Raw genomic sequence first — 24,117 nt, 5'->3', positions numbered from 1 at the left:
AAACCCCTTTTTAAAGAACATAACTCTCAACTCAAAAATCTGAGAGTATGTTTGTGTCAATTTTACCCACAACTCCATGGCAGTGTGGTCATCAAGAATTCCCAAAAGAACCTCTTAAGATAAAATAGATGTGATATAAACAACTAAAACTTGGTCTCTCTTCATCCAAGCCACATAATCTAGATTTCTGACAGCAACAGTAGGCACAACAACCCCTTTGTCATCTTTCTTTTTCTGCATAAGAAACACTAGTTGGATCAGAATGGTCCAATGAAGATGCCCTAAAAGGTCATGACTACGAATAAAAGGAACGATTTGACACTTCCAAGTTAAGAAATTAGAGTGATTTAGTTTCTTGGAAACAAGCAAGGTGAGGAAAATAGAAGATAGAATAGATGAAGAGGAGTTTGAATCCATGTCAACAATCAACAATGACTAAAAGAGAAAATAGAAGGAAAGAAAGGAGGAAACCGAGACAAAAATGGATAAAACCAGACAGGTCAGGGGCAAGCCAAAAAATAGGGAACGACACAAAAGTTTTGAATTCACACCTTAAATTTTGATATGTGATAGACTATATATATATATATATATATATATATATATATATATATATATATATATTCTCAAAAACCAATTCGTTCGGGCTGATCTGCATTTTTTTTAAGATCGCAGATACTAGAAAACAGTCACAGGTCTGACTTGGATCTGAGAATGAAATCAAATAACTAGTAATGCCCAAAAACAACAAAGTCCACAACCCAAAATAAGAAAGGAATATATGACATGAACCAAGATCTCCTATTTCACGTCAATGAGTAACCCAAGCTTATCTATATGGATATTAAAACAGATCAGATTTTCAAAAGAAACAAGTCTAGAGAGGATTAAAACCAATGAGATCAGAACCAACAGTTTGTGGAAAGATTGATTGGGAATCAAGGAAGCCAATAACAGGTCAAAATTTCAATAAGAGAGAAACCCCATAAGAAAGGGACAAGAAAGAGATTTTCAGGAAGAAAGAGAATGAAGGAGAAAAAGAGAGAAGGGAGAACACCTTTCAAGGCCTCCTGATGTACCTGATGTGGATCCTTGCACTCTGATACCATGTAAGAACGTGCAGCAGTTTGTTCCAGAACTCTTATGCAGTAGAAAAAAATGAGAAGACGCAGAGAAGGGGCTGAAAGCACACGATTCCCAATGTGGGAAGTCGTGGGGTATGGCTCTATATATTTCCAAACTGTTACATCATGTTTCAATTGTAGAATTACCCCTGTATTAACAGCATACAATAAAATACAAATAGGGGCAATCACGGAACAAAAAAATACAGATATAACAGTTATAAATACAATTGGATATCCAACTAGGAAACCCAATCCAAATCCAAATCATGTCTCAATAGGTCCCTCACTTTTAAAACTGCACCATTCACCACAGTTCTTAGCCTATCATATGTAGAGGAACATCCTTGCATAGGAAATAGACCATTTCTATACATGCACATGAAGCACCTAAAGATTTGTTAGGAATATAGTGATCACTGGACTGGGAAGGTTAGTGCTTGTCGTGATCCTTATAAAGAAACTCTTTGTTGATTGAAATCTAACCCTATTTCAAACCAAATTAGGCTCCAAAGATACAAGAAATAACTGCTTTAGTTGAAGTCTGAAAATAACTTCCACATTCATCTATAAGACATCGTATTGGAAGATATTGACCTGTACTAGCACAATCATCCCTTTTGTTTTTGGAGAGGCAAGTTAGGAGATAACCCCCTGAATTCGAACCTGAGACTCCTCAGTTATGACAATGTGACCTAAGCATCCATCCATCTCATTCCATCACAAGCACAACCAGCTAATTTGCCTTAAGATGTGCTCAATTTAATTTTCAATATGACCTTCATCACCTAATCAGTATAACCCATCTTAGTGGAGATCTAAGATATACAATTACAAATCAGCAAACACCATGGAGATCTAAGCCACATCATCTTTTACATAATGATGTGACAAGACATATAAGATCCAACATAGCGCATGCAACAAAGAAGATGCATGATTCTGCAAAATTTCAGTGTCAACATAGAACTAGAATTTTTTTTTGAAAGGCAAGCTGGGGTTAGGCGGACCCCTACCAGAACAACAGCCGCCCCATGTGGCAGAGGGATTCGATCCTGGGTCTTCAGCTTGACAAAGGACCCCACTTACCACATGGGATACCACCTTGGTGGTAACATAGAACTATAATTTAGCACAACCCAGCACCCAGCAAAGTAAGAGTCTGAACACTTGAGCTACATTAAGCACAGTAAAGAGGCAATGATAATGCCTAAAAAAATATGCACTGACAAAATAAATATTTTTCAAACAAAAAATGCAGATAATAGGCTACTGTATGGCAAGTAACTCCAACAACCATCCAAGACATGCCTGATGTATGTTTGCCAGATATCAAAATAAAATTAAATCACTTCAAGTAAGCACAAGGTAATGTTATCTGCTCTTGCCTTCTCAATGGGGTACACAGTCTTCTTACAAGCAACACATTTCTCTTGAGTTCCAGCAAACAAACTTGATACTTTGCTGGAATGTCCCTATAAAAATCAAAGTCAAAGGTGGATTATATTCTAGAGTGGAATTAATATTAACATTAGGATTAAGTGTAAATAAAATATTTTTCCAAGAGTGCCAATACTACATATATCATTAGCATATGTAATAAAAGTTGGTCCTTTTAAGTACCTCATGATCATTGGATGCTTTAACAACCTTTGGGGTACCTAGATGAATCCAGATGTAAATAGCTCTGTCAATTTACTGCATGATAAAAGCAACATAAATCAATTATCTAATGTTCCTCACCTTCGAAACTTTTGTCCAAGCTGCCTGTTCTCTTAAAAAGTTGATCAAAGTGTGGCTTGCAGTACAGAACACCCTCAAAGGAAGAGTAGTTGCTGAGCTGCAAATGGAGTCAAAAGCATATTGAAAAATGATCAGAAAAACTGATGAAAATGAAAAAAACTGAACAGTAGATCTTATGATCTGACCAGAGAAAAATAACAATATTATTCAAACCATATACTTTATCTTCCCAAATTTATTACATTCCACAATATATCAAGCAAATCAATTACACAAGTAACCATAACAAAAGAAACTTCATATTAAACTACAAATTATCAGAAAGCTACCAGAAGTTCCCAAATCATGCAAGTAAAGATAGTGTTCCATAGTATTGTTTGCATATATGAATCTGTCCATGTTCATATATCTCACTAGTGTGCAAAACAATAGCTTCTACGCAGAAGACAAGGCATCTATAGGTCCCATGCCTTGTTAGATAATTTTCCATGTTATTGAAAGAAACTATCAACATCACAAGGCTGGAAGCAAGAATCTATGATTTTGCAGTGGTGCTCAAGTTATAAGAAAAATAATAGATCACAACGAAGAAGTATGATTCCTGTAATGAAACAACAAGTGCACAAAGTGGCTACAAATGTAACGCCCCAAAATTTAAGAGGAAATTTTTTTTTTTTTTAACAGCGGAAACAAGAAATAAAATAGGGTTAAGCATTTCGAGACATTACGGTGGAGAGAAAACCCAAGACATTTATTTCATTTCAATATCAATGAAAATCATCAGAGTTTTAAATGATATGAACAGTTAAAAATTTCAATAACCCAAGCGATCCCTGGAACAATAAATCCAAAAATCTCGATCCGATGCCTCATCCAGCAGCCGCTCACAAATCCTAGTCTTTACCTGAAAAATAGTAAATTGATTGGAATTAGACTACTACGTCTAAGTAGGAAAACCGTAACTCTTAATGCGGGTATATCATGAATCTCGCATGCGACGTGAGTGTCAAGTGTGAATCTTTAGCATATACCAAAGCACATAAAGCAGATTATGCAACAGACATATATCTAAGTAAGTAAGCAGGTTATGCAACAGCAATAACAGTAACATGCATATCTTTCAGGTAATAGTCACAATACGAATTCAATTACTTCATATCCACACATTTCAGTATTTGCATTTCATCACACGCTCAGCACATAAAGCATGTTAGAAAGAACATGAAATTTTCTCTTTAATGACTCCATCACTGTGATACCTAAATGTTCTAATTGATGTTTATATTTTCTTATCCCGCGGGTACATACGGGTCGAGGCAACCATCACAGAAGAGAACGTTCGGGGGTATATTATTCAAAGTTGTTTTATTAACCCGAACATTCTAACTGTGACTGAAATCCAAAGGGAGCGGCCAGTGACCGAGAGAACCTCCCAAAGGCCAAAACCAAAACAGGATGCATCCCTAACTTCTGCAGAAGAACAAAGTGCTACCACCTAGGACATATTGGTAGTCCGGGTCCCCCCCCAACTCCGAGGACTGGGGACCATCGAGTCACTTTAGCTCGAAACAGTTAAACACATGTCCCCGGAGTTTTGTACCACCTACCCTCTCCAAGGTAAGCCCGAATCTGAGTGGGTTAATCTTTTCATTTAATTATTTTCCCGAAGTATGAGGCATTTCCCCAACTTCCTTCTACTTTCATAGCAATAGAATCCCAACCTTAGTCATTTTACCAAGGTGAATAAACCATCCAAATCATTTTCCCATATTGATTGCTTAAACCCACTCAAAGTGCTCCGGTGCCTTAAAACCAGTCAAGCACACAAGCCTCGATACCTTTAAACCAGTCAGGTCATAGAAATTAAATTTAAGTTTCTCATCAATGTTATGGTTATTACCCAAAGTGCTTCGGTGCCTTTAAACCAGTTGAGCACGAATGCCCCGGTGCCTTTAAACCAGTCGGGCAACAATATTATATTTTCATTTTCATATGGATTCACATCATAACTTTGATGGTCTATGCATGACCCTCAACACACTGGCTTGACATTCATATGTCCACAACCAACTGACCCATAGGTTCTGTTACCAGATCATCATTCATCACCATTATTATTATTTATTTATTCTTCGACAACAAATTGCCTCAACGTACCATTAGGTTTTGACTTGTGACATCCCAATACAGGGTGGCATGTATTAAAAGCTCTGCTATACAAGTAGAGACACTGTTGGTGTCCTTTATTGAGCATGCAGTGTAATCTTAGAGATTTGGTAATACAACTATATACATTTCTCCAAACACATTCTCATTTGAACATTCCACAAGATATACAGCTTAGTTAGCATTTGATACTTTCAGCAAATATGTAGTGTTAAGCAATAGTACTTCAGAAAAATATACAGTTTAACATGCATATGAACATTGGAGAATAAACATCTTCCTGGCCATTTGAACCTTCTAGATGATATACACTTAATGGCATTTTGCTTATTTTAAGAAATATGCATTTAAACATACTAACTTATGCAGCTTAGTATATAAAATTGAATATTATTTTACTATGCAGCTAAACAATCATTTGAGCTAAATAAGCATTTGAGCATTAGTTTAATATACCGCTTCATGTAACAGTGAATAACAACCTAATATGCAGTTAAGTTTGCATTGAATATCAACTTGATATGCAGCTTTGTACGAAATTGAACATACATTTACTATGCAGTTACATAGGCATTGAGCATCTAACTAATATGCAGCTTCATATGGACCCGGGCATCCACCTATAAGCATCTAAATAGGAATTTGCATATCAACTGAATATGCATGTAAATGTTAACTTAAATTTCAACTTAACATGAATCCAACTAGATTCTCATGTATACTTGCTTCCAAGATTTCTCCCACAACAGATTACCAGGTATGTATATTCAGAAATAGCAATTGTTTCAATCCATTTCTAAACAATTTTAACGATCCCATAAAATAAGCATGTTGATTCCTAATCCTATCACATGATGTTGTGAACCTATAGATTTCATTTAACAGAGATCACTGATATCACATACAGGGCTAGTTAAACTAAAGTTTTCAGAATCCTATGATGAAACAACAAAATATATTAACATTGATCCTCCTTTGAGATCCAATACTAGTATAGCTAGTATGACCATTTTACAGGAATCAACAATTGAGAGAAGTCTACATTTTCAGAGCCATACTTAGCACACTAATTACAAATAGGTTTTTATCACTCTTATTAACATAGCACGCAAGCCAATAACTCAAGTACCCACGTCGGGTAACTCATTCATATATTGCCCTCTTAGGCAAAGCACATATTCATATATCACTAGATACTCCATCGTATGTGTGAAACCAATTTAACAACCCCATTCCTCAACCCAACTAACATACAACATTCCAGCAGTTCAAATAATACATTTTCTGACAACAACAAAAAAAACAGTTTAAGCATATGGTATTTCATGTAGATCTGTCACGACACCAGAGAATAACAAGGTATGCTAGTCAATGTATCACAGGGTATAATAATCAGAATATAATAGGGTATACATGTAATATTAACGGATCAGCACATAACCTGGTAATCCATTAACATGAACTAATCAGCATGTACCAAGGTATTCAGTTAACACTAACTGATTAACTAGGCATGTTGTTAACAATAATTTTTATTTTCCATAACCACGTTACGATTTCTTTCAGAATGAGATAGACACAATCGGCCAACCTAAACATGCTATGTTTTGCAAAATGAAACAGTAAAAAATCGGCTAATGGGAATTAATATAACCATATTATATTTTTCAGAACAAAACATATGTTATTGGCCAACATCGATTTATCATACTCAGGTTACAATTTACAAAATAGAACAGACACAACATGCTTTGTTGACATAAATACGCATTCCCTTCCACCAAAACTAGAAGTAACCCCCCCCCCCAAAATTTGGGATTATCCGAATGCTACAACTGAAAATCCTCAGATCTAAGTTATCTAATGCTACCATCGGAAACCCCCCCAAAAATCTGGGGTTACCAAGAAGTTTCCCCAAATCAAAATGTTGCAGCTGCCGAAAATCCCACTCACCTACTTGGGTTTTCCGGCAGCCAAGAGCCCCATCAGGATCAACTGAACCTACGATAATAGGTTTTCTCTTCACCCCCATGACAAACCCAATTCCCAGCCAAACCCAATCCATAACCCAACAGGAAAAGCTACGGAGTTCCTACCTTGTCCGGCGAGAGGGAGGAGGCTGATGCTGTTGGGGGTCGCTGGCAAGGCTACCGGAGAAGGGAACGTTGGCCAACAGTGATACTTGGTCGCGGGTCGCCGATGGGGATTGTCGTCGGCGGCGGCGGCTGTCGAGGAAGGATCGTGCAAGGCTCGTTGGAGATGCAACAAGGAGGGGGACGAGAGAGAAAGTGAAGGAGGAGGAGAGAGATTCGGCTAAATGGGAGAGGAAGGAGGCGAGATGTGGAAGGGTGCCACGAAAATCGGAAGGGGATCCGTTATCCTCCCCTTCACCCGGCGGCTGCTCACCCTCCCCTTCCTCAGCTTCCTCACTTCCACGCTGTGTTAGGGTTCAAAAACGAACCCTAACACTCGTTTTTATCGGGTAGGGCATTTGTTTTTGTTTTTTTGTTTTTTTTAACTTGGTTTGAACGTGCTGTCGGGTGCATGTTTGGTTCGGCTGAACCCGAACCCGCCACAGCTGGGTCCATGTCCTGGGCATATCCGGATCCATCTGAGGATCCAGACCCACATCTAAATATTTAACTTATTAAATATTGAGTATAACACAAATTAAAAATGTTGTGGATCCAATTACATTATTATAAATATCTACTGACTTACTATGAATCTGGGGTCCATTATGCTTCATACACCCTTTAAATAAATCTGGATCCAAAGATCCAAAGTTTTCATCGTACCATGACTTGGAACCATGGCTTTAAATTTAATATTTACGAGTCCAAGACAACTATTATGGACTTCAATCAGCGAATCTCAGATCCAATTAGAAATTCTAATTGGATCCAAACCAATTTAAATCTTCTATGTCCAGGATTTTGCGGATCCAAAACCACAAATCCGATCACCTTGACTGAAAATTGATTATTAAATTTTCAAATTAAGGTTCGTGATTCGATATCTAATGATCGTATCGGATTATCGAAGATCCAAACAGGATATTTATGGATCTGACATTAAAGTTCCAAATAGGATATCCGAGGTCTAAATACAAATAAACAATTAAAACATTACAATATCCTTGTAACAACCTAAGGATGTAAATTTTAAGTCTATTTATCTGATAAAATTTACGGGTAACTGAAAATTGATTATTAAATTTTCAAATTAAGGTTCGTGATTCGATATCTAATGATCGTATCGGATTATCGAAGATCCAAACAGGATATTTATGGATCTGACATTAAAGTTCCAAATAGGATATCCGAGGTCTAAATACAAATAAACAATTAAAACATTACAATATCCTTGTAACAACCTAAGGATGTAAATTTTAAGTCTATTTATCTGATAAAATTTACGAGTATTACAACAAAGGTGCACACACAAGTACAAAAGCCTCTAATGGGCCAAATACAAAGAGCCACTAAAGGCTAACACACAATCTCTTAAAAGAGAGCAAACACAAGTAAAAATAATAGAGATTTATTCAAATATGCTTAGAAACAAGCATAACATAATACAAAGGAGGGAGTGCCCTTTAATAGGCACTCCCATACACAAGGGGCTGGCCCTTGGCCAGCCCCAATGGCTAGATTTCTAGCTGTTGAGCTGGTCCAACAGCTAGTTGGACCAGCTCCCAACAACACTTTTACAACAGTAAAAAAAAAGGGAATAAAATAAAAAAGAAGTCAATCTAGTGGACTGATGCCTATTACAATGCTGAAATGTCTGAAATATCCCTAATGGGTTTTTCAGTTTACATACATAGAAAGGATATATATAATACATTTTAACACCCCCTCAAACTTACGGTGTGATAACCAAAAGTTTGACAAGAAAATAAAATCGAAACGATGAAAGTGCCTTAGTGAAGAAGTATGCTAGTTGATCCTTAGAAGTAACATAAGGTAGGGTAAAGGTCTGCCTCAGAAATTCTTCATGCATACAATGGCAACCCATTTCTATATACTTGGTTCTTTTATGAAACGTATGATTCTCAATTATGTATATTTCACTTTTATTATCACAATAGGAAGGTGTCTGAAGATGAACGCTAATGTCTTCAAGTAATCTTTACAAAATGTTGTCATAGTCATTGCACAGTACTCGGCTTCAGTCGATGATAAAAATATTTTTTGTTGTTTTTTGCACTTCCACGACACCAGAGAATTACCTAAAAAAGTACAAAAACCAATAGTTGAACATCAATCATTTGAATCTCCTTCCAATCTAAGTCAGAATAAGCATTCAACTCAAGAGAGGAAGAGAAGGATAACACAAGACCTCTAGAAGTAGAGGTTTGTAAATATCTAACAATTCTCATCACAATACTCATGTGAACTGTGGTGGGAGAAGGTTAGAATTCGCTAGCAGTATGAACTGCATGCGTAATATCATGCCTAGTAATAGTTAAATAAGTCAGGGCGCCAATCATTTGGCGATATGGAGTAGGATCATCCAGATGTGTCTCATCATTAATCTTCATCTTGGCATTAATAACTTCAAATATGTCCACCCTTTTTTCATTAGTAATATCTGACTTGTCAATAATATCATTAGCAAACTTGGTTTGAGAAAGCAAGTATCCTCTAGGAGAGTAGGCAACCTCAATTCTAAGAAAAAATCTAAGAAATCCAAGATTAGTCATTTCAAAATATTTTTTAAGAATACATTTAATATACTTTACTCCATGTTTGTCTTAACCTGTAATGATCCTGCCATTAATATAAAGGAGAAGAATAACAATCCCTTCATGAAATTAAGACTCATATGAGACAAATCTATCAAGGGGTCTAGAAGTCCTATATGATCTTCTAACTCCTTCAAATTGTTGATTTTCTAAGGTGGAATATATTTCTAATGCATTTGGTTGACTATCATTTTCTCGTTTCTATAATGAATTGTGCTAGGTCTTCCAGTTTCAATATTTTCATCAACCTAATTTGATTGAATCTCTTCATTTCTATTATTCTTAAATAAAGAATTATCCTTATTTTGAGGCAATAATTCAAGCAAAAAAGAATACTCAGAGTCTTTCTTAGGCACATTTTGAAAAAAACTTTTATTTTCTAGAAAACGAACATTCATGTATATATATATATATATAGTTTTTCCTTGTTGAAGTCAAAACATCTAAACCCTTTTTTAGTCTTTTCATATCCAAAGAAAGTGCACGGTATGGCTTTAAGAGAGTTTATCATTTTTGTCGGTGAGAACAAAGCACTTATATCCAAAAGGTCTTAGTCTAAGATAATCGGGAGAGATTTTGAAAAGTTTTTCATAAAGAGAAATATTTTGAAGCTTTGATAACGAAAGTGTTGGTTGATGAGATATACAGCAGTCAAGTATGATTCAACACAAAAATGTTTTGGAACATTTTTTGCGATTAAAAGAGTTCTAGTAGTTTCAATTATGTACCTATATTTTCTTTTAGCTAATCCATTTTGTTAAGTATAGGCACATGATCTTTGATGAATAATTTCATTTATTTTTAAAATAAGTTTTAAAATCGTTTGACATAAATTCTCCCCCCGAGTCGGAGCGGAAGATAGAAATTTTGGTCTTAAATTGGTTTTTGATGAAGTTATGGTATTTTTTAAAGTTCTCAAAAGCTTCATTTTTGTGCCTAAGAAAGTATATTCATGAGTATATAGTATAATCATCAATAAATATTACATAATAAGCGAAACCTTTAGATAAAATAGGAGAAGGTCCCTATACATCCGACTATACTAATTCAAATAGTTTAGAGGAGAAAAAAGTTCTTTTTGGAAAGGATAGAGCCTTTATTTTGCAAAGAACACAATCCTTACAGTAGAATTTTTCATTACAAAATTTGTTTAAATGGGGTACATGAGATAACTTTGATAAACTAGGATATCCTAATCTTTGATGTCATAAAGCTAAATTTACATTTTTGAACATTATAACAAAAATTACTTTTTGGAAGAAGAAAACGATCCATATAGTAAAGGTATCCTTCTAGATGTCCTTCAATCTACTTCCTGGACTGGAGATCCTGCACAAAACACCTTTTGGATGAGAAGGAGACACTACATCCATGATCGGTAATTTGTGAAACAAAAAAGAGTTTGGAATAGAGAATTTTGAAGTACTTTCAAAATTTTCAATGCTTTTTATGCTAAGAGAAGAACCATCGGCGGTAAAAGCATTATTTTGTGTTGAATTAGTGCAATATTTGGAAAGTAAAAAAGAATGTGGAGTCATATCAAATGAGGCTTCCGAATCCAAAAGCCATGAAACCTTACCGGAAGGTGATGATATAGAGACCGCGGCACCGAAAAGAGGAGCTTTTTATTAGTAGATGAATTGCCACTATGTTTGAGAGAACATGGTTACAATAAATTTTGAATCTTCATTGGTTTCACTTCTTTCTTCGTGAGACGCTCCCACAGATGCCACATTTTTGTCTTCTCTTTCTTTGAACTTGGGGCAAAATGGTATAATATAGCCTGGTTCTCCACAATTATGACAAGTCAATATAGTTCTCTTCTTGTTGTCATCATATTTATACTTCTCATGGTAAGGTTTTGAAAAAAGAGGTGGTTTATAAACATTTGTATTGGCACCCGGTTTTGAGACGGCCAACACATTATCCTTTTATCTCCTTAGATTTAAACATAGATTTTAATCTAGTTTCCTCCATGCATACTTGAGCCAAGACTTTATGTAAGGGAAGAGGTTTTTTTCTATGAATAATATTGACCCGAACTTGTTCAAATTCGGATCTAAGACCTCTAAAAGATTAGAACAATTGTTCCTCATGCTTGTATTTCTTTCATTCTTTAGCATCATTAGGAGTCTCCCATATAGGCTCAAGTTTAGCCAATTGATCCCAAAGCCTTTTGTGGGTTGTAATACCTGATAATTTTTCAGAGATTTTTGTTTGAATATAAATATTTTTGGCAACCTATTTTATGATTTTAGATATCACGATTGTGACCACATCAAAAATCTGAAAAGAACGCAAGTGATTTCGTCGAAATGGAAGCTCGTACGCTCGCAAAACATGCCTGGCAATCCCAAGGGCAAAATCATAATTTTTAAGATCTATTTTATAGGTTTCGAACACATTTCGTTCGTATCAAAATTCTAAGAAAGTTGATCTTGATTTTGTTGAAATCAGAGTTGTAATGCATTCAGAACATGCTCGACAAGTTTCAAGGCTAAAATAGTCATTTTATAAATATCACAGGGATATTTATGACCAGTACAGTCATATTCGTCCATCCATGGGTTGACTAAGCCAGTCAACTATAATTATGGCTTGATAAAAAAAATAAAATAAAGTAAAATAATGAATATATATATATATATATATCTTTGAATACATAGGTTAGAACTTAGTTAATATAACTAAGTAGCTTGGCCAGTTCAGTTCAACCAACTGAACTGGCAGGGGCCTTGGACTTTAGGCAGGATCACCTTAGATCAAACCCAAGGACCATATAGGCCTAGCAAGGGGCGCACATCATTTTCAGCCAATAGTATTTGGTATATTACAAGTGTTGAACTAAGTTCAACACTTGTAATATCTAAGGCCTTAACGTGAGGTCTTTGGTGTTGCCATTTGGCAACACCAAAACTCACAAGTCCCTCCTCTCTTCCCTATAAATAGGGGTCAGTCCCACTATCTGAATTCATTCTCACCAATCTACTTCACACTCTCTCACCCACTCTTCTTCACCCCCTCCCTTTCACCACCTAGCCTCCTTAAACCACTATTGCTGGTGGCTAACCCAGCAGCCACCCTCTTCTTTCTTCTATCACTACCATTGGTGGTAGCTGAACCACCACCACTTACAACCACCTAACCCAGCCACCGTACCTCCTCACTAATTCGACCCAGCCTAACCTAGGCCCGGTTCACTTGTTCGCTACACCTAAGACTGACCACGATCACACTCCTCGTAATCAGTTCATCTAGGTGTCCCCAATTCAGTACCAGCACCACCTTCACTAACCCAATTCTGTCCACCGGTTGGCGTGCTCGAACTAACCCTAGTCTAGTTTGACCAAGTTACCGACTCGGGTTCCTCGCACTTCCTGATTCGGTCGTTATTATCACCATCACACGCTAGAATTTTATTTGGAGCAAAATTACCCCAGGATTTTTGGGAATTTTCCGTTTCTTATCACCGCACTCTATGAAGTAAGTTCTACCACCAAATGCGTGTGATCTCTGAATATTTAAATGTATATTCGAGACATATATGTTCATTTATATTTGAATCATTATAATATATATATATATGTATATGTATATGTATATGTATATGTATATGTATATGTATATGTATATGTATATGTATATGTATATGTATATGTATATGTATATGTATATGTATATGTATATGTATATGTATATGTATATGTATATGTATATATATATATACAGGGTACTTCAAATAAAATAACTTATATATACACGCATTGGATTTTGAATAAAGTAGTTTTTTGGTACGTATCATATTTTGAATAAAACAAGTATTTCAAATAAAATAATAGGTTTTGGTATGTATCATACTTGGAATAAAATAATCATATTTCAAATAAAATAATAGTTTTGGTACGTACCATACTTTGAGAAAAAGAATTATATTTCAAATAAAATAAATAGTCGTTGCGTATATCCCTTTCAAATAAAATTATATATATATATATATGTGTGTGTGTGTGTGTGTGTGTGTGTGTGTGTATCAAGCCTCAAATAAAATAATCATTCTTTGAACAAAACAATACAAGCATATGCATTATGTTTCGATGAAAAGCTTCATCTAAATTGATTATGTTTAATATTCTGAATTACCAGAATTGGTATAGACTTAAGTCTGACCCTTTAATGGGTTTTGTTTAGGTATAAATCACTGAATGCAGCGGGGTAGGAGCAACATCGAGGACTAGTACTCTTCGGAGGATCCAGGGTCCAACTTGGGACTTTTGTTCATAATATTTTGTATTCCCAAGTTTTGAACTATCTGTACATTTTGTCAAAAATGATATAAATAATATTTTTATTTTTACTCTGATAATAACTTTATCTTCTTTGACCTATATGGCTCGCTCAAAATTTTCAAATCTGGACTCAATATTAAATCATTTTCTGCTGTCAATATTTAAAAAGAAAAATTTTCAGTAAAATTTCAGGGCATCACACGGGTACTATATAGTATTCCCTCACGATTTTAACACCTTGTTTGAAACTATGTATTTTGTCTTTGAGGTCCTATTTGTGTGCCACATCTTTTTGGGTATATGTTTATCTAACATATTCATAAGCCTCATGGACTCTTTTAAACTCAAGCATATCGGAGAAAAGCTCCTCTTGCATACTACACATAAAGAGAAAAATAATCTTCGCATGGCCTACTTCCAACTCTTTATAGGCCTTTTTGTATTCAAGCATAGCCTTTTCTCTTTCAATCCCCTTAAGGCTTTCTTCTTTAGATTCACCATCGGTTCCAACAACTAATTTTGTGAGAATTGGTTGTGGTTCCAATGCGGATCCATCAACAAAGTGCTACAAATCTTTACCCATGAGGACCCTTTTTTACCGCCGCGGCCAACATGTTGTAGTTTTTCCCATCAAATTTGATGGGAACAACCGTCACAATTTCTCTATCGGCTATAATGGAAGAAAGAAAAGAAATAAGAAAAAGAAGAAAGAAGAGGAGAAGATAGCAAGAAAAAAATGTTGAAGAAGTTTGATGGCACACTTCTCGAGGCAACAAGCCAACAAACCAATGCTCCACCAATCTCACGATCCTCCTCCTTACGTTCAAGCTTTCACCCAAGAGCACCAAAAGCTTTGATACAATGTAATTAAACAACAAGTGTACAACTACAAAGCCACAAAGTGGCTACAAAGGTGCACACACACAAGTACAAAAGCCTCTAATGGGCTAAATACACAGAGTCACTAAGGGCTAACACACAATCTCTCAAAATAGAGCAAACACAAGTAAAAATAATAGGGCTTTATTTAAATATGCTTAGAAAAAAGCATAACATAATACAAAGGAGGGAGTGTCTTTAAATAGGCACTCCCTAGTTGGGCCAGACCCAATAGCTAGATTTCTAGCAGTTGGGGGCAGGTTTACAGCTAGTTAGACCAGCTCCGAACAACACTTTTATAACAGTAAAAAAATAAATAAAGAGAAAAGAGAACAAAATAAAAAAGAAGTCGTCAGTCTCTAGGGGAGTGACGCCTATTACAATGATGAAATGACTAAAATATCCCTGATGGGTATTTCAGTTTACATACACAGAAAAGTGTATATATATATATAATACATTTTAACAATTCCATCATGCTTCCAATTGAACAGTTTGCTCAACAGGGCCAGATTGTTTTATCATAAACATGACTAATTTCAGAGCCGATCACGGCTCTTGTTAATGTATATAAAATTCTACACATATTCTCCATGCTAATGATATTTATGACTCAAGTTGATGAGATCACTATATATAAAAGGTAAACATCCATCAGGCAGTCTGAGGGTATTTACTCTCGAGATTAACTGCATTTCTAGTGGAATTCTTTTCACATGGTATACATAATACATATAATCACATGAGATACAAACAATACAATATGATTGATCAGTTTTTCATAAATGAAAACTTCCACGAATTTTTGAAATGGTATGTGCTTAATTGTTGATCATACCAAAAATTGATTAATCTGGTTGAGTTCAGGCGAGTACCAATTGAAACTAATATTCTTAGATGAGCTAGTAAAAAAACTAATGCAGTTTTTGGTTGATATATTTCATGCCATCTGCATCTCTAACTACAATTCTAATAGAAAAATCAAAAGATCATAAAATTTATGAAGAATTCTATTATTTGTAAAAAAAAAGATCACAAGATTTACAAAGTTCTTTCATTTTCTTTAAGCTATAATTTATGAAGAATGACAGAAAGATGATACGAAAGGGAAAAAACACATTTGTAGCCTCCAGACACTGAATCAACAATGATTTACATCCAAGAAAATAAAAATCACCAAAAATAAAGGCTCTAGGATTCCATTCATGAAGTGAAAACATGCATAAATGACAAACTAATGTACATGGTTCCTTTTCATGCATTATAAAAGAAAAAAGAAAAACCTGAAATGATCCAGGGCAAAGTATTACTTGTGAGATTTTAGCTTGGAACTTTCTTTGGCAGTTACCATCAGATGGGTTAATTTTTATTGGCATTGGAAGCATATCACATCATGGCAGAGTAGCATTTCACAATGTAACGAAGACTTATATGGGATGCTTAAGGGATTCTCTATGGCAAAAACTTCTCACGAATAAGAAGCACAAAGACAGAAGTAAGAGAAAACAAAGAACATTACACTCCAATTCATTCTCACTGTGTTGGAACAAAATTGAAGAACATGATATATCATGATCTGTGTCACAATAAAAGACGTAACCTGAAGACACTGCAAAAGTAAGGAAAAAAATACATTTCAAAAGTAAGGTACCCAGATCCTAAAAGCAAAGGAATCCCAGGACATATTTCTAGTCAGATAAGGAATTAACACACTCCACTGTCGCTGATCCGAAAGAGAGCAATTCAACACTAATACATCAAAGAACATACACTACCAAACCGTCTATCTGTCAGGCACCCGGAATTTGTTTGGTGAAAGCAATAAGAATATATGCAAAGAGAAATCCATAAATAATTGGAACAAGAAAAAGTTATCAGTTAAAAGAGAAAAACACCATTCAAAACGATTTCTCATGCACCACAGATCAAGGGCAATTACCAAACCCAACAGAAAAAAGGCAATTCACAACAACATATCAGGTGCCCAAAAAGCAAAATCTAGTAGCACCATCTACAGCCATGAACCACAACAAGTACCCAAGGAAAATGATATCACAATACCAATTGAAACCATATCCAAGAAGAACCCATCAGATACACAAAATGCACAAACCAAACAAATGAACTAAAAAACTATTAGACCATAATCACATCAGATACCAAAAACCAAAATCACTAAGAATCTACCCAAAAGAAACATCAATTACCATGATCACCAAAGCAGAGATCTATACATGATATATACGAATAACAATGGAAAAAATGGGTGGGTATATATACCTTGAGAGTGCCGTTACAATGATGGCAACGGAAGCAGGCCTTGTGGTAGACCCTGTTGTCTGCAGTGAGCTGATCCACCAAGTAAACGGTCTTGTCACAGGCCTTGCATTTCTGGGTTGTACCAGCGAAGGTTGCCATCTTCAGAGACCTCTTCTCTGCAACAGAATCAAAGAGAAACGGCCTCTCCTGGAGAGAGAGAGAGAGAGAGAGAGAGAGAGAGACTGGTTGAAGTGGGTGTGAGTGTTTCTCTGTCTCGAGAGATGACAGCTTAACTATGAGAAGAAAGAATCACACTACAATAATGAGACTTAGTGAGGTCTGACCGGATTCCACTCCCTGAATTAATTTGGATTTTATTTTTTATTTTCACTTAGCTGGGGTGGTGGGTCCCACTCCAGCGAACTTACAGAGTGGGGCTTTCACATTGTGCAGTCTGCAGACAGTGGAGCACATTTGCCGACTGCCGGTGGTCTATGTAACGGCTAAAAATATCTGGCCAATTTTCCTAGAGCCGGGGATCAGGTAGGAGCGCCCCAGAGGGTAATACCGTGAGGGGCCCCTTGGATGCCGTTAATCTTAAAATGACCCGCATCCAATTCATCACGGGTGGGATGCCCATTTTTTGGATGGGCTCCACCGTTTTAAAGATGTCGTTTATGCTTTGGATGAACGGCATTGGAGGGGTTTAAAACGGATGAATGACAGCTGTTATCATGAAGGGCATTTCAAGTTGTTGGGTTTTGTTTAGAACCTAGGTTTGCCTACCCATTACTTTACATTTACTTAAGCTAGTAGGTTTCATTTATTTTTTGTATTTTTACAGTGACTTAACAGCGCTGGCTCATCCTGCAAACAGACGGTCACGATGTCCGCATGAGCAAAAATGCTCATTTTTAGCATGACGTGATCTGCTTCCAAAATTTTTAAGGCTTAACCCTCGTCACAAAGCTTCTGCTTATGCAGGGGGTGACACCCATAGGATTTGAACCTAGACTGCTCATCAAACGTTCTAAGCCCCATAATAGACAACCCCTTGGGTCTTAGTAGGTTTCATTAATTCCTATATAGTTTAGTCTCACATTCAAGACTTGTGTTTATATTGTGGAAAAGGGACAAGGGTTAATGGGGACATATCAACTGAATTTTGAATTTTAGACTTGGGATTTGGGCTTGATTTGGGTTTAGGTTCAGGTTTGGTTTTGCTTGACTCTACTAGACTTGATGTTGTTTGGTCATGATCTTTGATCATTCTTTTTTGTACTTCAAATAATTTTATCCCTAAGATCAAAACCAATCTTTCACCGACCCTTTTTGAGCTTTGACCAAACCAATTCGACCTTGACCCAATCTTTCTCATTAGAGACATCAATTGAACTTTGGACCTTGGATTTTGTATTTAGGTTCAGTCCAGCCCGACTCAACCTAACGCGGTTTGGTTTGGTTTTGGTTTTTTACCATTATTTTTTTACTTTGGATGGTTTTATCCCCAAGACCAAAATTAGTCATTGACTGACCTTTTATGAGCTTTGACCAAACCAATTTAGACCTTGACCTAGTCATCCTACCCGTTAGAACCATTTTTACTTTGATATGGAATTGTCCAACGTCCTTCGACGCTTTTGCTTTTATAGTCCTATATATGTTCCCAACCACCCTCTTTACTTCAGTCTTGTTGACCATTGACCTTGCTCCAATGTTCTTGACCTTGGTTGGGCCATTTTTGTCCTGTGACCAGATTTTCTACCTTTGGTCCATGCATGGCCCCTCCTAACCATTTAAGTCATTTATTGCTAGTTGTTTAACCAGCCTTGACCTCTTTATTTGTAATTGTTGAGCTGGATATATATGTATATATATGTAAAATATTTGCTATTTACGGAGTAAAAAATCATAGGTGTAAGTTGTACCAACTCGATCTAACAACATAGATGTGTTCAACATGGTTTGTTTACTAAGGATCAAGCTTTTGATCATGTTTTTCTAATGTAAAGATGTAATCTTTTGAGTTATGAAATTTTGGCACATTGTGGACCATTGATTTAGACCATTTTAAAAACCTAATTACTTGTCATAATCACCTGATTCAAAACAAGTTTCTTAATAAAAAAAACCATGTAGATCACATCCGTAACATTTTGATTTACAAAAAATTGAAAATTTTTGAAGAAAAAAGTGATTTTTACTCATTAGTAGCCAATATTTATATATACCCAACCCTCTCTCATTCTTCTCCTCCATCAGCTCTCAAGCTAGAGACCTCTCTTCCATGAGCTCTCTACTCCCCTATGCTATCTAGCTCATCTTATTCATCTTTATAGTGGGTTCAAACTTTGACTAGTCAAGGCTCTACCTAAGTCAAGCCAAAGGTGTAGCCGAAAGTTGAGCATAGGTCTATCTAACCTAGTGAACAGGTTCAAGGTGGTCATATCAAGTTGCTTGGTATTATCCAATGAAAGGCATGGGTTAACCTCTATGAGTAGGCAAAAACTCAATTATATCCTAAGAGCGAAGTTGTACGAATACACATTTCACCAAGGACTTGATCCTAAGTGAGCCAACTATCGCATGAAAATAGAGCATCTAACACTTGCTTTTGAGCATACCTAGTTCAAGCTCAGTTGACATGCCCACTGATTGAATTTTTTCCAACATAAAGCACCTCACTTCTAACCTGATCCACTCTCATTTTCATACACTTGACAAACTTTTGTTGATGATATCCAATATAGTATTTCAAATTTTCAAATAAGGATAATATTGGTTGCAATAGTATCTTATACTGTAGGAAAAAAAACATGTTCTATAATATTTTCTTTAAATTGAATCATTTTTTTCTCCTAATTTCAAAATTGGGCATCACCTATCTTGATATAGGCCTGTCATTTTTTGAAAATTGCCAAACAAGTACCTATGCTTACCATTGTCCACTAACTCGTCAAATTTCAGTTTTGTTGAACCAACTAATAATACACCTCTCTCTCTCTCTCTCTCTCTCTCTCTCTCTCTCTCTCTCTCTCTCTCTCTCTCTCTCTGACTAGGCCAAGGGCAAACCCCTAATCAACTATGCACATTTAGGGATCACACTCAATTTTGACAACTTGTGGGTTTGGAACTTGTGACATCCCATCTACTTAGTGACGTTCACAAGTTACCCCTACCAGATGAGGGGAGCCCTTGTGGGCAGTGCCCCTCTCCTTTGGATAAGGGTAATCAAGTATTTTTCTGTAACACTTGATCCAGGACCTCTCGTGTTCGGGTTTGTGAGTATTACTTTCCAGAGGGAAAAGTACAAAGTGAGTGCAGAGAAAACATGGCATAATGTTTTTTTTTCAAAATTAAAACATTATAATCTTATAACCATGGTCATATCATCTACATCATCCAACTTAAAAACACATATTTTCATAAGGTTCAATAAATAAAAACAGTAAAGTAAAAGTCTTTGATCATTTGCAAATACCTGTAGACGAAAGCAGCTACGCCAACCTACCTCAATTAGATCTTCTGAAACCTATATTTGTAATTATTAAGGAGGTGAGTAACTGTAGTGGACTCTAAGCCCCTAGTCTTAGTTTCATTTTTATCATAGAACACACAAGTTTGTCTCCTTTAAATTCCTCCACTAACTTTCTCAAACTCACAAGTTAGCATTTATTCAATGCTAACTACTACACTAGATTAGATATATCGGCAATAGCCTATTATAGGCATAGTAAACCATGTAGAATACCTCAATTTTATGATGTTGGCTAGACTATGAACCATTATGAGCGATCCTGACTAGGATCACTAGGCAATGCAGTGAAAGATGACCCACTGGTAGCTAGCCGGAAAGTCAGATTGAGGAGCTATACTTGCTCCTAAGGTGCATGGTTCATCCTACATTATGATTTTCCTAGAGTTCCACTCACTATGTAAAAATAACCCCAGAGATATTTTTATGCAACTCTCTCGTTCCCACATGAACTACCTCAAGTTCATTTGCTCTCTATTTCAAGTAAATTTCTCAGAATATTTCTAGGGTTTTGATATTCATAAATATCTAAGCATGCAGAAGATGAAGTGTCTCTATATCAATAAATCACTATTGTCCCACGCTTATGGTGGCTCTCACTCTGATGGCAATAAGGTAGCCATTTTCATCTATCGCCTCTTCTAAAATTCATGGGATTAAGTCTAACATGCTAAGATAACTCGAATCTCGCAATAAATATAATTGAAAAAAGGGACTCAAAAAAATCTCTCAAATACTCAGTTATTTTTTCATGCATATATTTTTATATTCTCAAGCTCAGAATATGTATTTTTATCTAAAATATAACATTTCTCTAATCATGCATATCATATTGAAGCTCAAAAATACATGAAATCATCTTCTGCATGGTAGCTAACTTGTATGCATTCATTCTATCTCTCAAAGATACATAATTTCTAGAAATACAACTACATAACATGCAAGGTAAAAACTACATTCTTAAACATATATAATTTCATGCAACTATCACATATATGCAAATAAAAATATTTGCTTATTATTAACTAGGCATACTTATAATATCCCTTACCTCAAACGCAAGCGTTGAACTCTAACCTGCAGTTGAGTCTCTCACAGTAGTAGTCGAGTTTATACACCACCCAAAGACTCATTTAATTATTAAACCACATTTCTTATATTTTATAAAATTACCAAACTACCCCTCTTAAAGTGGTTTGTAGACCTTGATTTTTGTGCTATGTGTTTAGTCATGAGATCAGAATAGATAGATTCCTCTCTGCATATCGATTTCAATAAACCAAACTTCACCCGATTCTGAGTTTTAAGTGAGAAGTTATGATTGTTTTACTAATTCCATGACATAAGGGTATTTTGATCTTTTTATTGTCTTGCGAGTTTGACTTGACTCAGTCCAGGTCTAGTCTGAGCTCAATCTAGTTTTAGTCCTAGTCTTTCTCTCTTTAGTTAAGTGAACTGGATCCAGATCCAGTTTGATACAAATCGAACTAAATCTAGTTCGGCCCGGTTTGGATTCAAACTGGACATGAGACAGAGATCCACTCTCTACCTCACTCTCAAGTAAACAAACTAGGTTTGGATCCAATTTGATACAACTGGACCGTATCCAATTCAAAATGGGTTTGGTACCAACTGAACTCAGATCCAATTATGCTTCAATTAATCCAGATTCAATTTAACTTGGGTTTGAATCAACTAGATTAAAACAAAGATCTAGTCTTTATTGACATAGACTGGATTAGACTTATTTCAGTTTGGATCTGGACCTGAGATAGAGGGTCCAGACTCTGTCTCGCAGGCTCACAAAAGCTTAACCCAGACCTAGTTTGGTCTGGGTCCGGTTCAACATATAAAACTGAGACAAGGCACATTTCCTCTCTCATTTTTCTTTTTCTTTTTTTATTCTATGACCAGAATCAGTCTAGTTGAACTTGGACCGAGTCGGTCCTCAATCACCCAGACCGGTTCGGTGAGGCCATCTTGGCCAGGTTCAGCCCAGACCAAGTCGGCCGACATATGATCGAAAGAGCCATTTTTTTATTCTCTAACCACACTCGGTCTGGGCTGCACCCAGACTGAGTCGATCATCAACCTAGCTTGACCTGGTGTGGGTTTACACCTAGACTGGTTCGGGTTGGGTTGACTCAGCTTGGTTCAGTCTATACCAAGTCGGTCAGACTCCCAACTGAGAACGATCGAGATGGTTGTTCTCTTTTTTTTTCACAAAATCCGGCAACCACTGGTTGTCGATTCTCTTCCTCTCTCAATGGCTCCACTAACATTGGTAACCCATGGTTGTCAGTTTCTCTTCCTCTCTTCCTGAATCCACCAACACCGGCAACCATGGTTGCTGGTGTCTTTTTTTTCTATAATAGAGAATGTCGGCAACCCCCTGGTTGTCAGCGGTGGAGACAGTGGGTGACGACCTCTATCTCTCACCCTCTTTCTCTCCTTCTAAAAAGAATAGCAGAAAAGGTGGGGAGGGGTTTTACTTGTGGTTTCTTCCCCGTCGAACAACGCCTCTCTCTCCTTCACTTCTCTTCCTCTATGCAACTCCCTTTCTCTCTGCAAATTTTCTTCTCCTTTTTTTTAGAATATGGTGGGGTGGAGAGGGTTGTGAAATCCCTTAAATAGGGATCTCACAATTGTGGGAGTCCCCCATTTTCCCCACTCATTCAAAATCATGGGAAGGCTCCCATGATTTTCCCCTCACAATGGTAATTAGAAATCATTCCTCAATATGAGAAATGGTTTCCTCATCTCCATCTTTATCTCTATTATTTTTTTTAAATCTTTAACCATTTTTTTCCACGATATAGGTTTTATAATTCTACCCCTTCTTAAAAGAAGATTCATCCTGAATCTTACCTAATAACAGATGTGAAAACTGTTCTCGGATGTTTGTCTCACGCTCCCAAGTGGCCTCATTCCTGTTGTGACATTTTCATCTAACTAGCACTAGTGGTATGACTTTGTTTTTTAATATTTGTTTATTCGAGTAAAAAATCTTAATGGGTCTTTCACTAATGCTCAAGTCATCTTGGATTTCTAACACTGACTCAAATGTATCAAATGTGTGCGAGGGATCTAGCACATACTTTCACAACATGGAGGCATAAAACGCATTTATGAATTCTAGACAAAGAAAGTGGCAAAGCTAAACGGTATGCTATCGGTCCAACCCTTGTAATTATCTCAAAGGGTCTAATATATCTTGAAGTTGTTTATTGAGTTTTTAAAGTTCTATAGGTCCCACCCGGTACGAGGCCTTGGAGATAGGTGTTGTTCTCAGAATAAGATTGATCTGGAACTCAATCTCTAGGTCAGGAGGAAGACTTGAAAGTTCCACTGGAAATACATCTGCATACTCTTGCA

At 36.3% G+C, this 24,117-nt stretch overlaps 1 pseudogene across 1 annotated transcript in view; it reads right to left on the bottom strand.

Moving 5' to 3' along the window:
- LOC149818574 (LIM domain-containing protein WLIM1-like) overlaps nt 1–17,485 on the bottom strand; it is an 87,817-nt pseudogene extending 70,332 nt beyond the window's left edge. Inside the window, exons 1-4 of the transcript XR_016427309.1 lie at nt 17,229–17,485; nt 2,868–2,964; nt 2,748–2,785; nt 2,513–2,599 (exon numbers count right to left, since the gene is read on the bottom strand). The product of XR_016427309.1 is annotated as an LIM domain-containing protein WLIM1-like (transcript). The remainder of the gene's footprint in view (nt 1–2,512; nt 2,600–2,747; nt 2,786–2,867; nt 2,965–17,228) is intronic.
- Between the last annotated feature and the right edge of the window lie 6,632 nt (nt 17,486–24,117).

The sequence above is a fragment of the Nuphar pumila genome, chromosome 13 (genome assembly GCF_984573655.1).
Source record: "Nuphar pumila chromosome 13, dmNupPumi1.hap1.1, whole genome shotgun sequence".
Taxonomy (NCBI): Eukaryota; Viridiplantae; Streptophyta; class Magnoliopsida; order Nymphaeales; family Nymphaeaceae; genus Nuphar; species Nuphar pumila.
The sequence above is the reverse complement of the archived record's forward strand: the minus strand, read 5'-3'. Positions and strand labels throughout refer to the sequence as shown.